Here is a 12,924-nt window from a genome sequence, read left to right on the forward strand (position 1 = left end):
GCCCCTCCCCGCGGCCTCGGCCCGCCCGGCACCGGGAACGGGAGAGGGACCGGCACCGGGAGAGCACCGGGCACGGCGGAGGGACCGCCACCGGCACCGGGAACGGGAGAGAGCGGGACCGGGATCGGGAACGGGACCGCGGGGACCGCCGCTCTCAGAGCCGGGAACGGCCCCGCCGGGGGAGCTCAGAGATCTCACAGTGCCACCCCTGCCATGGGCACGGACACCTTCCACTATCCCCGTCCAACCTGGCCTTGGACACTTCCCGGGATGGGGCAGCCACAACTTCTCCGGAAATTCCATCCCAGCCCCTCACCACCCTCTCAGGGAAGAATTCCTTCCCAATATCCCATCTAACCCTGCCCTCTGGCAGTGGGAAGCCATTCCTCCTTGTTCTGTCCCTCCAGGCCCTTGTCCCAAGTCCCTCTCCAGCTCTCTTGGAGCCTCTATAGGCACTGGAAGGGGCTCTAGGGTCTCCCCAGAACCTTCTCTTCTCCAGGCTGAACAACCCAAAAACACTATCACATTTTCTCCAATTTTCTTCCACCCTGTAGCTCTGAGCAATGCTTCATCAATCCTTCAGCATTACTGGGATTCATCCCAGTTGTTCACACCAAGCAGTTTACTCAGTTTTTCTCCCCTCCAGTCATCCCCATCTCCCAGACATGGATGCTGTGTACCCATTCCACCCTCTGGAAAATGCTGGTCTCCTGCACTGAGCTCTGTTTACTCACATGTTCCTCTACATGACCCAGAACAAGCTCACCACCCCATGCTATCACCTGGTAGCAACAGGACAAGGGAAAATGGTTTTAAACTGAAGAAGGCTCCATCCAGATTAGATATAAGGGAGTTTTTTACAGTGAGGGTGGTGGGGCCCTGGCACAGGTTGCCCAGAGAAGCTGTGGCTGCCCCATCCTTGGAAGTGTCCAAGGCCAGGTTGGACAGGGCTTGGAGCAACCTGGGCTAGTGGAAGGTGTCCCTGCTCATGGCAGGGGGTGGAATGGGATGAGCTTTGAGGTCCCTTTCAACCCAAACCATTCTGTGATTCTATGGGTTTTAGCATTAATGCCTTCCAGCAATTTACTGGATACCACAAACACCTATGTTACACTTTACAGTTACATGTGGAATGATGGATGCAGAATATCATCCTGTATGACTGAAACTAGATGGGGAGTTGACAAAAACACTCCTTGAGGACAAATAAGCCATGAAAGGAAACAACTGGTGACAAAAATATGGACAGGAATTATCAAAATAAAAGAGGGGTCAAATATTAAGAATCACAAACCATTAATGAACTGAAGCAAATAACAAAAAAAAAAAAAAAAGTTTAGAAGAAACAAATGCAAAACCCCAACAGACATCACAGTGAGATTGGAGCAGTGTTGGCAACCCTGTGTGGTGACCCCGTAGCTGAAACTCCCAGGCTTCATGTTCAGTTTTTCCTGAAAGGCTGACCTGCCTTGCCCAGCCTCATGGGAGCCTTGTGCTCACTCTGACACAGGCCAACAGCACCAAAAATGAACATAGGAATTCAGGAAAGAGCGGGGAAACAGAGGACACAGGGCTTGGCTTTTTGGGAGAGACCCCACCAGACCTTGACCAGTCAACATAGGAGCACTAGAACTGTCCATGCTCGGTGTTTTGTTGATAGAAGTTTGGGAATAATATAAGTTGGGATAAAGGCATCAGGGATAACTGCAGGGACAGTTTAATCTCTTAGAGTATTGCAAGTTTAATTTTTTTTTTAGTTTAGTTTTAGCTTTACTTTCACATTACTGTTCTGACTTCATTGTTAAAAATAGCTCTTAATGGCCGAGTCCTTGCAGCCATTATGAACCCGCTCGGATCAGTCACATGGACGTGCTTCCAAAAATCAAAGCCTCTTAGTGGCTTTTTGCCAACACAATTAAAGACTTAAAATACCAAATACTTTATACTGAAATAAAATAAAAAAATCCCACATGGAACAATTGCTATTATAAAGGCTTCTTTTGAAATATCTAATAATAATTTTTTGGATGCCTGTCTAACACAGTGTTGATTCTGAGTGATGATTTTTGCTATTTTCTCTGTTGGGAATGGGACAAGCTTTTGAATTATGTTTGTTCCCTCACAGTCTATAACCCCTGCCTACAAGGAGAGAGTCATACAAGTCCAGGCCACTCTTTGAGGTCCCAGTTATCCAAATGCAGGGAGCTGTGTGACCCCAAACATAGAATCATGGAATGGTTTGGGTTGGAAGAGACCTTAAAACTCATTTCATTCCATGGGCAGGGATACCTTCCATTAGACCAGGTTGTTCCAAGCCCCACCCAACCCGGCTTTGAACACTTCCAGGGATGGGGCAGCCACAGCTTCTCTGGGCAGCATCTTTGGAGCCACAAGTGCCACTAAATCCAATCTGCCTTAATGACTCTACAAAAGTTACCTGGGGCAATATTCTGTGAAATGTCCCGTTTGTTCTAAGCAATTTATTTCTGAGACAAAAATGTAAGAGGTAGGGCTCAGATCCTGCCATCAGAAAAAAAAATCCAAAGTGAAAAAAGCAAAATAAGTAAACCACAGGAAACAATTCTTCACATTTATAAGGCACTTTCCATTTCTACTCCCTTCCTACATCTTTAATACTACGAAGTTTGGAGACATTAATCACATGTGACTTTTGACACGTGTTCAAGGGGCGTAGAGAGCACATTCCAAAGTGACCACACACAGAATGGCACCAGAGAGGAACCAACCATGCTTTCCAGCTGTTCACAAATCAGAATTCCTGTCTCTGAAAGGTCTCCAGAATCAACCGTCTGGGAACTCATCCACTTGCTGCTTCTGACATTATTTTTCCTGCCTGCTTTAGGCTGTTTGGAAAGCTCAGCTTTTAAAATAGCTGTGCCAGGGTCAGCCCCAGGCAGGAGGAGGAGCTTTTCACAGAGAACTCTTGGCAGGGCTGGGCCTAGAGCCCAGATTTTCAAAGGGCTTTTGCTGCCTAAAGCTGTGGGTAAGGGCTCAGTGGGATTTCCACAAGCTCCTAAGGTTTGGTGCTGCATGCCTGTACTACAGGTTACTGGAGAACTTCTGAGGAAACTTTCTTTGGATGCTCAGTTTGCACACAGAACTGCCTCTCGAAGTTTTGCTATTTCTTCTCCTCTTGTCCATGTCACTTGGATGGTTAATAGGAATAATTTGGGAAAAAAAGTCAGAAATTAACGATCTTTTCCAAACACAACTGTAAAAGGATATATGGACTCTGGTTTTCAGGGTGTTGCTTGATGCTACAACTGCAGGTTCTTGTTTGGTTTGGGATACACCTGAAACATTATAAAATTCCTCATAATAGTAAATAAGGTGCAGTTTAAAAATTATTGAAAGTGTTCAAAAGCCCTGTTTATTTCTCAGTATTAACTGCTTTTAAAGGTAAATTCCTAGTTCTGTTCTCCTGCAAATACTGATAACATGGAAAATGTTCTCACCGAGCAGGAAAAGGGCGTTTTTTGTTATTTCCAGCACACGGATGGTGAAGAACATTTTCTCTTTGTAAGAAAAGCCTTTTCCATGGTTTATTAAGGTACCCAAATGTAAAACTTAGTGCAAACAGATCAAAACCAGTGTGTGGGGGTTGAGATTGGTGAGAGGGCAGAGATATACAACTTGTAAGTGCCCACTGTGGTTGGGATTAGGAAGAAAATCGACAGGAATGCAGTGTTTCATCTCAAGCAGCCCCACTCTAGAGTGCAAATATTGTGAGTGATTTCCAAGCCTCATTGTAGTTCAAGGCAAACATTAATTCACTGATTAGGAACCAGGAAAGCTAAATTTTGCCACTGTTCCTACATCTGGGAACTCAGAGCTAGACTTAATATTTCATAGAATCACAGAATTCTTCAGGTTGGAAAAGCCCTCCCAGACCATCGAGTCCAACCTGTGCCTGGTCCCCACCTTGTCACCCAGCCCAGAGCACTGAGTGCCACGTGCAGTCATTCCTTGGACACCTCCAGGGGTGGGGACTCCACCACCTCCCTGGGCAGCCCCTTCCAGTGCCTGAACACCCTTTCCAGGAAGAAATTCTTCCTGAAGTCCAATGTGAACCTCCCCAGGTGCAGCTTGAGGCCATGTCCTCTTGTCCTGTCACTTGTTACCCAACATGAGACCTTTCACTGAAGTGCCACACATCCTGCAAGGTCTGAGATTTAATGCTGCTCTTCAGGCATTAAATATGCAGCCCAAAGCTCCATCTCTGCCAGGAGTCACAGACTCCTCACATAATTTCTTTGATAACAATATGGCAAGAAAGAAAAGAACACTTTGTAAGGGAACTACCCAGCCACCCTGATTTTAATCATAGAATCACAGACTGCTTTGGGTTAGAAGTGACCTTAAAGATCATCTCATTCCAGCCCCCTGCCATGGGCAGGGAACCTTCCACTAGAATCTGAATCTTTAATCTTAAAGCACACAACGACCACAAACAGTTGAGAACAGAAGACCTACATAGAACTCCCCAAACGCACACTCCCCGTCATTCTGCACATGAGCTTTTCTCACATAAGGATGAAGCTTCAGTAGAGTCATAGAATAGTTTAGTTGGAAAGGACCTGTGAGACCATCAACTCCAACCATTCCCCCAGCACTGCCAAGGCCACCACTAACCCATGTCCCAAAGTGCCACATCTACAAATACAGGCATCAAGGCTTCCACTCAGTATGTGAGACAAAAGCAAACTGATGATTTGACAGAGCACATTTCAGCCTGACAGTCTGAAAGTGCAGACTTGTGATATCCTGAAGGAGAGCCCAATAACAGCACATTAAAATAATTTATTAAAGACTGTTCAAACTAGATTTTAAAGTTTTATTTATAGTCTTTACAATTACCATGTGGTTAAATAGCTCAACCCCTCCAAATCTGTGGAAGTCTTTTATTCAAGTCTGCCAAGATGTCTTTTTCAACCATTACTGCAATCATCAACAGGCAGAGTTCCTGCAATGGGATATCTGACAACTACAGGGAAGATTCATCATTAATCAATCACTAAATTTCCAAGTTCTTCCATCCAAACCTCTTCCGTAACATACTGATTATCTGGCAGTAAGAACAGCTCTACTTGAATCCTTCTATTTGATTGAGTAATCATCTGGAGGCCCAAAAGACTGCTCTCACCAAAACCACTCCTAACCGCCCCCACCCTCCCATGGCTCCCTCCCACCTCTACAAAATCAATTTATAAAAAGCCACAGCTCCAAAGCCACAGAACTCAGGTGACTCAGAAGGTTTTGCTAATCCACAGACGGGGCTGACAATGCTCCATGTTGGCCTGGACTAAACTTGTGCCAGATCAAAGGTTTAGGTTTGGGTGATCAGTGTACAACCAGCCAAAGATGTGCTCAGCCTCTCACAACCTTTTTTGTGGACCATTTTTCCATTTGCTTCTCCTCAGTTCTCATGGTAATGCAAGCTTGAAGCTCTGCTCTTTTGTTTTCCATCCAGACTGTCACTGTAGCTGGGCCTCTCCTCAGACTGAGTCTCCCACCTTGCACCAAACTTCTGTGATGACTTTTACCATGGTCACCCCACCTCTCACAGGGCTTCTTGCCTCGTGTTGAACCTCCACATCAAACCCGACCCAAACCTTGTCTGGCATCTGCATCCCTCGTGGCTTTCCTTTCCAAACACCATTCCTATCTGGCATTTCTCTACCTACTTGTTTGTGTTTCCATCCCCTCCAGCGATGGATATCACCGTTACCAGCTCAGACACAGCACGGATGGATTAAGAGGCTCCAAGGCATTGAATATCCCAGTAGGCACCACACATGGAAGCATGGAATATTGAGATGGCTTCAAGCATCTATCCAGGCTGAAGGCTGCTTTTTCTGGTGCGTGACCTCCTCAAAAGAAAGCAGAGAAGGCTGTATTACTAACAGATATGGAGACTTTATTATTAAAAATGATATCCAGATCCTTTCTTGGCACAATAGGATTAGCAAAGGTAAATTCCTTTTAAAGCCTGAATTGTACAATTGTTTGTAGCAAAATCTTCATGGTTCAATTGCTCCTATCAGTGTTCAGAATACAACAAATTCCAGGGTTTGACAGCTTCCTATAATTTCTCTGTTAAGCTTTTATATTCCCATGAATCCAAACCATCCCAAATTTAGCACTGAAAATCAAATTAGCAGATGCTAAATTTAAAAAAAAAATTTAAAAAGTGCCATTTTTTCATATTCCCATAAGAAGTGAACAAATGCACATGGGTTGGCTGTTGACTCTGGTGATACCTGCTTTAGAATTGTAACACCAAGCAACATGCTCTAATTCAATTTTAGTGAAGGCTGGTATCAGTTAATTAAGGTGGCACAGGCACGAGAGATTTAATCAAATTCCAGTGGTAACAGTCTTGTCTGTGTTCAGATGAAAAATTTGAACCAGCTTTATCATTTTATTCCTCTGTTATGTTAAATAACATGCATTTTGTGGGTCGGTGTTTTGGATTTGGTAAGAAATTATTTGAAAGGCTCAACATTTGCACTGTATGTACACACAGAATTATCAGTTAATGCAATCTGAAGCCTCATAATTATTGAGAAATTAGAAATTTAAAGTTAAACCAAAGCAATATATGCTCTCGTTGGGATACATGCCCAAAGTGCCACCTAAACCCAAACATAAAGCATGGATTAGGTTTAAGGGTCTCCTAGAAAGAGAAATCTGTTTTGGAACAGTCACAAAGGGCTATCGCCAAAACTATCCTGTAATAGTTATGAGCTGTGATTTGACATTTTAGATACACACTCCTCTTGCCAAGCAATACTGCATTTTGGCTCTTGCCAGAGAAAATAAAGAGAAGGATCTATCCAGGATGAGTAATTTAGGACGATGTAATCAAGGCAAGCTGCCCCACAGACTGGGGACTGAATTAAAATTAGCAAGTTAAGGGGTTTTGTCCTCTTAAATAAAAGTCTGAGTACAAGGAAAAAAATTAGAAAGAAAAATGGTTTTCCTGTTAATCATATTTTCCCTCTGATCCAAGTGTAGGTTTTTACTCGAAGAGCAGATGATTTGAGGTGGGGTGGCTAAAGCAATTATTGCTGTGAGCTGTGTTCCTTGGAGGTTTACATCCCTTGACATCCTAGTCAAGGAGCCTCCTGCTCCTCAGCTGTCCCAGTTCCCCACCCAGCACATTTGTGTTCTGATTCCCTGAATTCCCTGATTTCAGATTGCATCACAACATTGGGCTGTACATGGAGCTGGCCAAGGAGCACAGACAGATCCCAAACCTCGAGGAGGTGACCCGTGGCAGAAGAGTGCAGCTGGCACGAGCAAGTGCCTCTGTTGTCACAGATTAATCCACCTGTAATTAGGATTTCCTATGACTCTGTGTCCCTGGGTGCCTTGTAACTGCAGCAGTAAATTGCTGTCCCTGTGGCACCGACTATTCCAGCACCATTTAACTGAGCTAAATAAGGCAAACAGAGTGGTGCAAGGACTTTGCATTGCTGAATCTTGCCATCCTCATTTTACTCAGTCTGAAAGAGTTAATGAGGCAGATGTCCAATTTAGGGGGAGATAATCTGTGGCCTCCAATCTCCAGGCAGTTATTCACATTCCTATCCAGCAGTTCGGTGATTACTCACCCTCTGCCTTGCTGCTCCCAAATGCAGAGTTGGCACAGTGGCTCCACCTCGGCTGCCCCAAGTCACAGCTCCCTATTTAGGGGTCTTTTCCAGCCTAAATGATTCCATGACTTTGGTGCAAACCCACCTCCACCAGCTGTAGGGCAAGTTCATGTTACACTCTGATGGAGGAATTCACTCAAGCTTGTCTCTCAGTTTCTGTGATGGCTCTGCTCTCACTGCATGAAGAAATGACCCAGATACTTTTTATTATTGGCTTCTCTCACACTCTCTTTTTACATTTGAATCATTTCCTTAGTTTGCTGTCAGGCATTTCTTTAAAGGAAAAGCAATCAGTATAAGCCCATGTTGTGAACTCTGACACGGATTTTATATGTTATTTAAGCATTCATTCAGTTTTGTAGGCAGCAGATGTATCTGTTAAACAGAATATTATTTTTAAGAGGTCATATAGTATATTAAAAATGCATCAATACAAGCAAAGGAAGATTAGTAATGAAATTATTTAAATATTTAAATTAACTTGTGCCACAATGAAGCTAACCTTTCCCAAATGCTATACCACATGCTGGTGCAAATCACTGTAGTTTTTTTACAATAAATCACAGCTGGAAAAGACTAATTAGCTGATCTTGTGTGTTGCTGTCACTGCAAATTTTTATCCAAGTGTATTTACCAGGTCAAGCAATGGAAAACTATGAGCTGAAAGGATGAGAAAAGTAAACTCTCTTCCTTAAATCCAGTGTTGCTCATGGTTTAAGGGAATGAATGAATTTTTAGGGAGATTTTTGCTCTCAAAACAGCCAAAACGATGCCCATCTCCTATCAGGGACTCAAGATGGTGGTATATTTTCAGGAGATCTGATTCTGTAATAGCAATAAACCCTAAAAGAATAATGCAGAGTGTGTCACAGTCAAGCCACATTTCCTCTTAAGGCAAAAGAGAAACTTGGAATCATTGTCCTGGAATGCACCAAAACCTCTTAGCAGGAGCTCCTGAAATATTCATGAACATTAAGAAAATAGCAAACCTTTGGAGAGCATGTTATTTAGATGTAACTTGCTATGTAAGTGCCATCCTCTAAGCTCTAAAAATATCACGAGAAGGCTTTTTGCAGAAAGTAAATGAAGTAACGGGGACTTGGGAATTTTATCTCCTGTCTGCCACAGACCACACAATGCTGATTAATTCAGCTCCTTCATTACTCAACCAACTGGGAAAATTCTTATGTGTAGATCACTGGGGAGTTCAGGATTTTAAGACAAGATTTACTAAGTGTGTAAATTATTAGTAAACAGTAGATGAAACACCAAGCTCTCACATACCAGCTGAATTTACATTAACTGAATGACTAAATTTATATTAACCAGCTGATTTACATGAATTTTCCCAACTTCTGCATTTTTACTCCTTTTGGAAAGTTCAGAGGCAAACACTTTTTAAACCTCAAATTCTTATGTTAAACAATGTGGAGAAGGGGGAGGGAGGAAAAAAGGAAGGAAAAGAGGAATAAGGAACTTCAGCTGCAGGTATGGAACATGCAGCAGTGCAGCCATCCCATCACCACTTCCCATCCCTCCTCTTGGTGGGTTTGTGTCTGGGGCTCTGTGCCTCTGGTGAGGCAAGTCAGGAGCTCCCCCAGAGTGAATTCGTCATATTGAAGGAGGTTTAGGAGCATGGAAACAGCAACTTCACATGGAGTGCTGGAAATAAGAGACCACTGTTGAAATGTTTATGTGTTTAGCAAAGACATAAATATTTGGAGAATAGCAAAGGACAGTGCTTGGCATGGGCAGACTGAAATCATTTACCTGATTAGTTGGCCCCAGTTCCAAAGACATTTCCTTGGCAGCAGCCCCAGCTCTCCCCAGCCCTGGGCACAGGAATTATCCCTGCTCCGTGCTTGTTGTGCTGTATAGGGAAACCAAGCAAAAGGCAGCTGCAGGGAGAGAGAGAGGGGGAAAAGGGATGGAGAGCAAATTGTTTCCAGGTGTAGCCTCAGACTGTCTCGCATTCCCAGGCTGTGTTGCTTCAGGCATAACTCAGACAGCACTTTGTCCTGTCTCCACACAGCACAGTACAGACTGAGGAATCATCTGGCAGGGAGATCCCTTTTTTTGTAGGAATGGAGATGTAGGTTTTTGCTTTTCCAGCTGGATTGATCTCCCATCCGGTTCATCAAGAGGCTGTGCAAATTCTTGTACAAATGGAGTGGACTGGATGAGGAATTCATCCCTGTTCAAAATAAACAGAGGGTGTTCGTGATTTTAGTGCTTCTGACCTGATTCACAGCTCGGCTATACAAATAGTTTTACTGATACAGGAACATGGGACAGGACAGGAGGAAACATTGTGCCAGGGAAGGTTCAGGTTGGATATTGGGAAAATTTCTTCCTGGAAAGGGTTTTGAAGCATTGAAACAGGCTGCCCAGGGCAGTGGTGGAGTCCCCATCACTGGAAGGATTTAAAAGCAGTGTGGATGTGGCACTTGGGGACATGGGTCAGTGGCCTTGGCAGTGCTGAGGAACAGTTGGACTCAATGGTCTGGGAGGGCTTTTCCAACCTAAACAATTCCATGATTCTGTGACCCTTCTGTGGGGATCATCCTGCCTCAAGGGGCCCACTGTTGCTGAGAAGATGAAGGTGAAGTGAGAATTTGCCAGTTTGCTCCAGACAGAATAATCCCAGTCCCCCTCTCCCAGAGCTATTGCTGAGGACTCGCACCCTCCTCAGCAGCCCTGCAGACAGTATGGCAGATGGACTCAGACAGAGCTCTCCACTGAGTCAAGAAGCTTTGCTTATTCTGTGTGTACTTGAAGATAAATCCAGCAGAAATTTTGCAGAAGGACTGGGGCATGACCTGTTCTGAGCCAGCAGGAAGCGAATGCCATGTACATTTCCCATGGCAGGACTATTTCTAGCAACACTCTCCCAGCTATTGATCACAAGTCTAATGTTGTGAATAACGTTCTGATCTGGAGTCTGTCTGGAACTGCTATTTTTATAGATGTAGCAACTTATTTTGGATTCAGTTATTTAGAAAAACAGCAGCCAAACTTCCTACACGTGCTTAATCAAATTATTAGAATATGTATATATAAAGTCAAGTTACATCATTGTATGGTTTCTGAGAGTTTGTTACTGCCACAGAGTGATCAGTTGATTAGAATGTGCAATGAGAAGTGATCGAGGCCAGCTTGGACGGGACTTGGAGCAACCTGGTCTAGTGGAAGGTGTCCCTGCCAATGGCAGGGGGTGGAATGAGATGGGCTTTAAAGTCCCTCCCAGCCCAAACCATTCCAGGATTCTGTGATTCTTTGACAACTGCTGTTCGTGCAGTGGGAAGTAAGAACTGGTCATGGACCAGGACTCCGTATGATAGAAAATTCACAGAAAAAAATGTCCCTTCTTGTGCAGTGACAGTTCTAATGAATTTTGCTTTCCTGTCCAGCTATATTCACTCCTGGTGAGACTGTACGGTTCAGCACAGTGTCATCAAATCTTCTCAAATCAAACTCAGCACTAATCTTTAACCCAAACTTCTCATTTATACCACATGTGATGTGTGCAAAAGAAATAGGAATAAGGGTATTTGTTTCTTTAGATACATTTTTAATGCTACGACATTTAGTCATAGGCTTCTTCTCCTGAGACTGTTTTCAATACCCCTCTCGGTCAACAGGAAGAAGGAAGATGAATGTCTACAGTGGACGTTCATCATCTTTAAAAGAGAACTGTCATTAAGACAGACCCCTGCCAAGATAGCTGATATTTAATGTACTTAAGATTCATAAAACTTTCATAAGGAAAGAGATACGATAAGAGGTCTGTCAGACAAGGAGAAATCAGAACCTCCTGGCCCATTTGCACCCTCAGTTATGTTTCTGGGGTTGTTACAGCTTGCTGGTCCCTCACCCTGCACCAGCACCTGAGTTTGAAAGCCTGTTCAGTTTTAACTGACCTGCTGCTTGTTCAATTTTGGAACATGGTGGGAGGTTCAGGGTGAAGTTACAAGAGTTACAGTTACATCTGATCCTTACAGGGAGAGGAACCATTGCTTCTCCTCCTCCACACATTCCTGAAGCTTATCATGTGCTGGCTCTGATGCTTGTTGGGCCCCTTCAGCTGCAAACCAAGCAGAAAACACACATTTATCTCACACAGCTAATAGCTCCTTGCCACCTTCCACCAGACCAGGCTGCTCCAAGCCCCATCCAACCCGGCCTTGGACACTTCCAGGGATGGGGCAGCCACAGCTTCTCTGGGCAACTTGTGCCAGGGCCTCACCACCCTCACAGGGAAGGATTTTTGTCTAATATCTAATCCAACATGCAGCTCTCCTGCCAGCTAAGGGTAGTCAGTGCTGCAAAGAGTTTAAAACACCTTCAACCAAAATACTTTAAACAGGGGTTCAAATCCTGATTTTGGTCCCTTGTAAGACAGACAAAGACACAGCTCTAGGATGGGAACATACTGTGAGCAGTCCTGATGAGGTTATGAGGAATTTGTACTGCTCCCACCTCAGAATACATCACAAAGTCTAAACTCCACATTTTCAGCCCCTCTTTTCCTGTGCTTTGGCAAAGAACAGGAACGTGACTTTAAAGCAGCTTTTCTATTCCTATGTGCTGTGCCACACAAGGGTGTGAGGCTGCTGGAATTACACTTAAGCCTGAGGCACAAGAGACTGCAGGGTTTTCTGGATACCTCTGCTCCTGTAACCAGCAGTGCAGGACTGTCACAAATGCCTTACATGAGCTTTGTTGGACTGAGAAAGCTTCTGGCACAATTGGTATTCTCCAGTGGTGGTTCCCACCCTATGCAAAACCCAGATGGTTTCGATTACAGGACGCCTTGTTTGTGCCAGAGGTCTGGAACCTCCATCCCCTGCCCTCAGGAATGGGACCTGAGCAGGGCAGGTCCCCAGCACACCACGGGCTGGGAGATCCATGTGGCCTCAGGCATCAAGCAGTGCTGACTAGGGAAAATGCTCCCAGCAGGCAGAGCCTTTAGAGGAATGGAGGAGAAAGAAAAAGCACAATAAGTGTTGCCTCTGCCCATGGTTTTAACAATGCAGGGATCAATCTCTGATTGTTCCTCAAAACCATCACAAACAGCCCCCCTAGACTCATGCCAAGGGCTGCAGAGGGGTGATCTGACAGCCCCTGACTGCAGACTGGCTGAGCAGCCAAACCAACCTGCTCTGTTTTTTTTTTCACCATTTCTTATCAAAATACTGACCTGATACAGGGAGGCTCTTACAAAACATAATAAAGTCTGCTGCTG

This window comes from Manacus candei, unplaced genomic scaffold, assembly GCF_025592945.1.
Source record: "Manacus candei isolate 608988 ecotype Guabito, Panama unplaced genomic scaffold, ASM2559294v1 h1tg000005l, whole genome shotgun sequence".
Lineage (NCBI taxonomy): Eukaryota > Metazoa > Chordata > Aves > Passeriformes > Pipridae > Manacus > Manacus candei.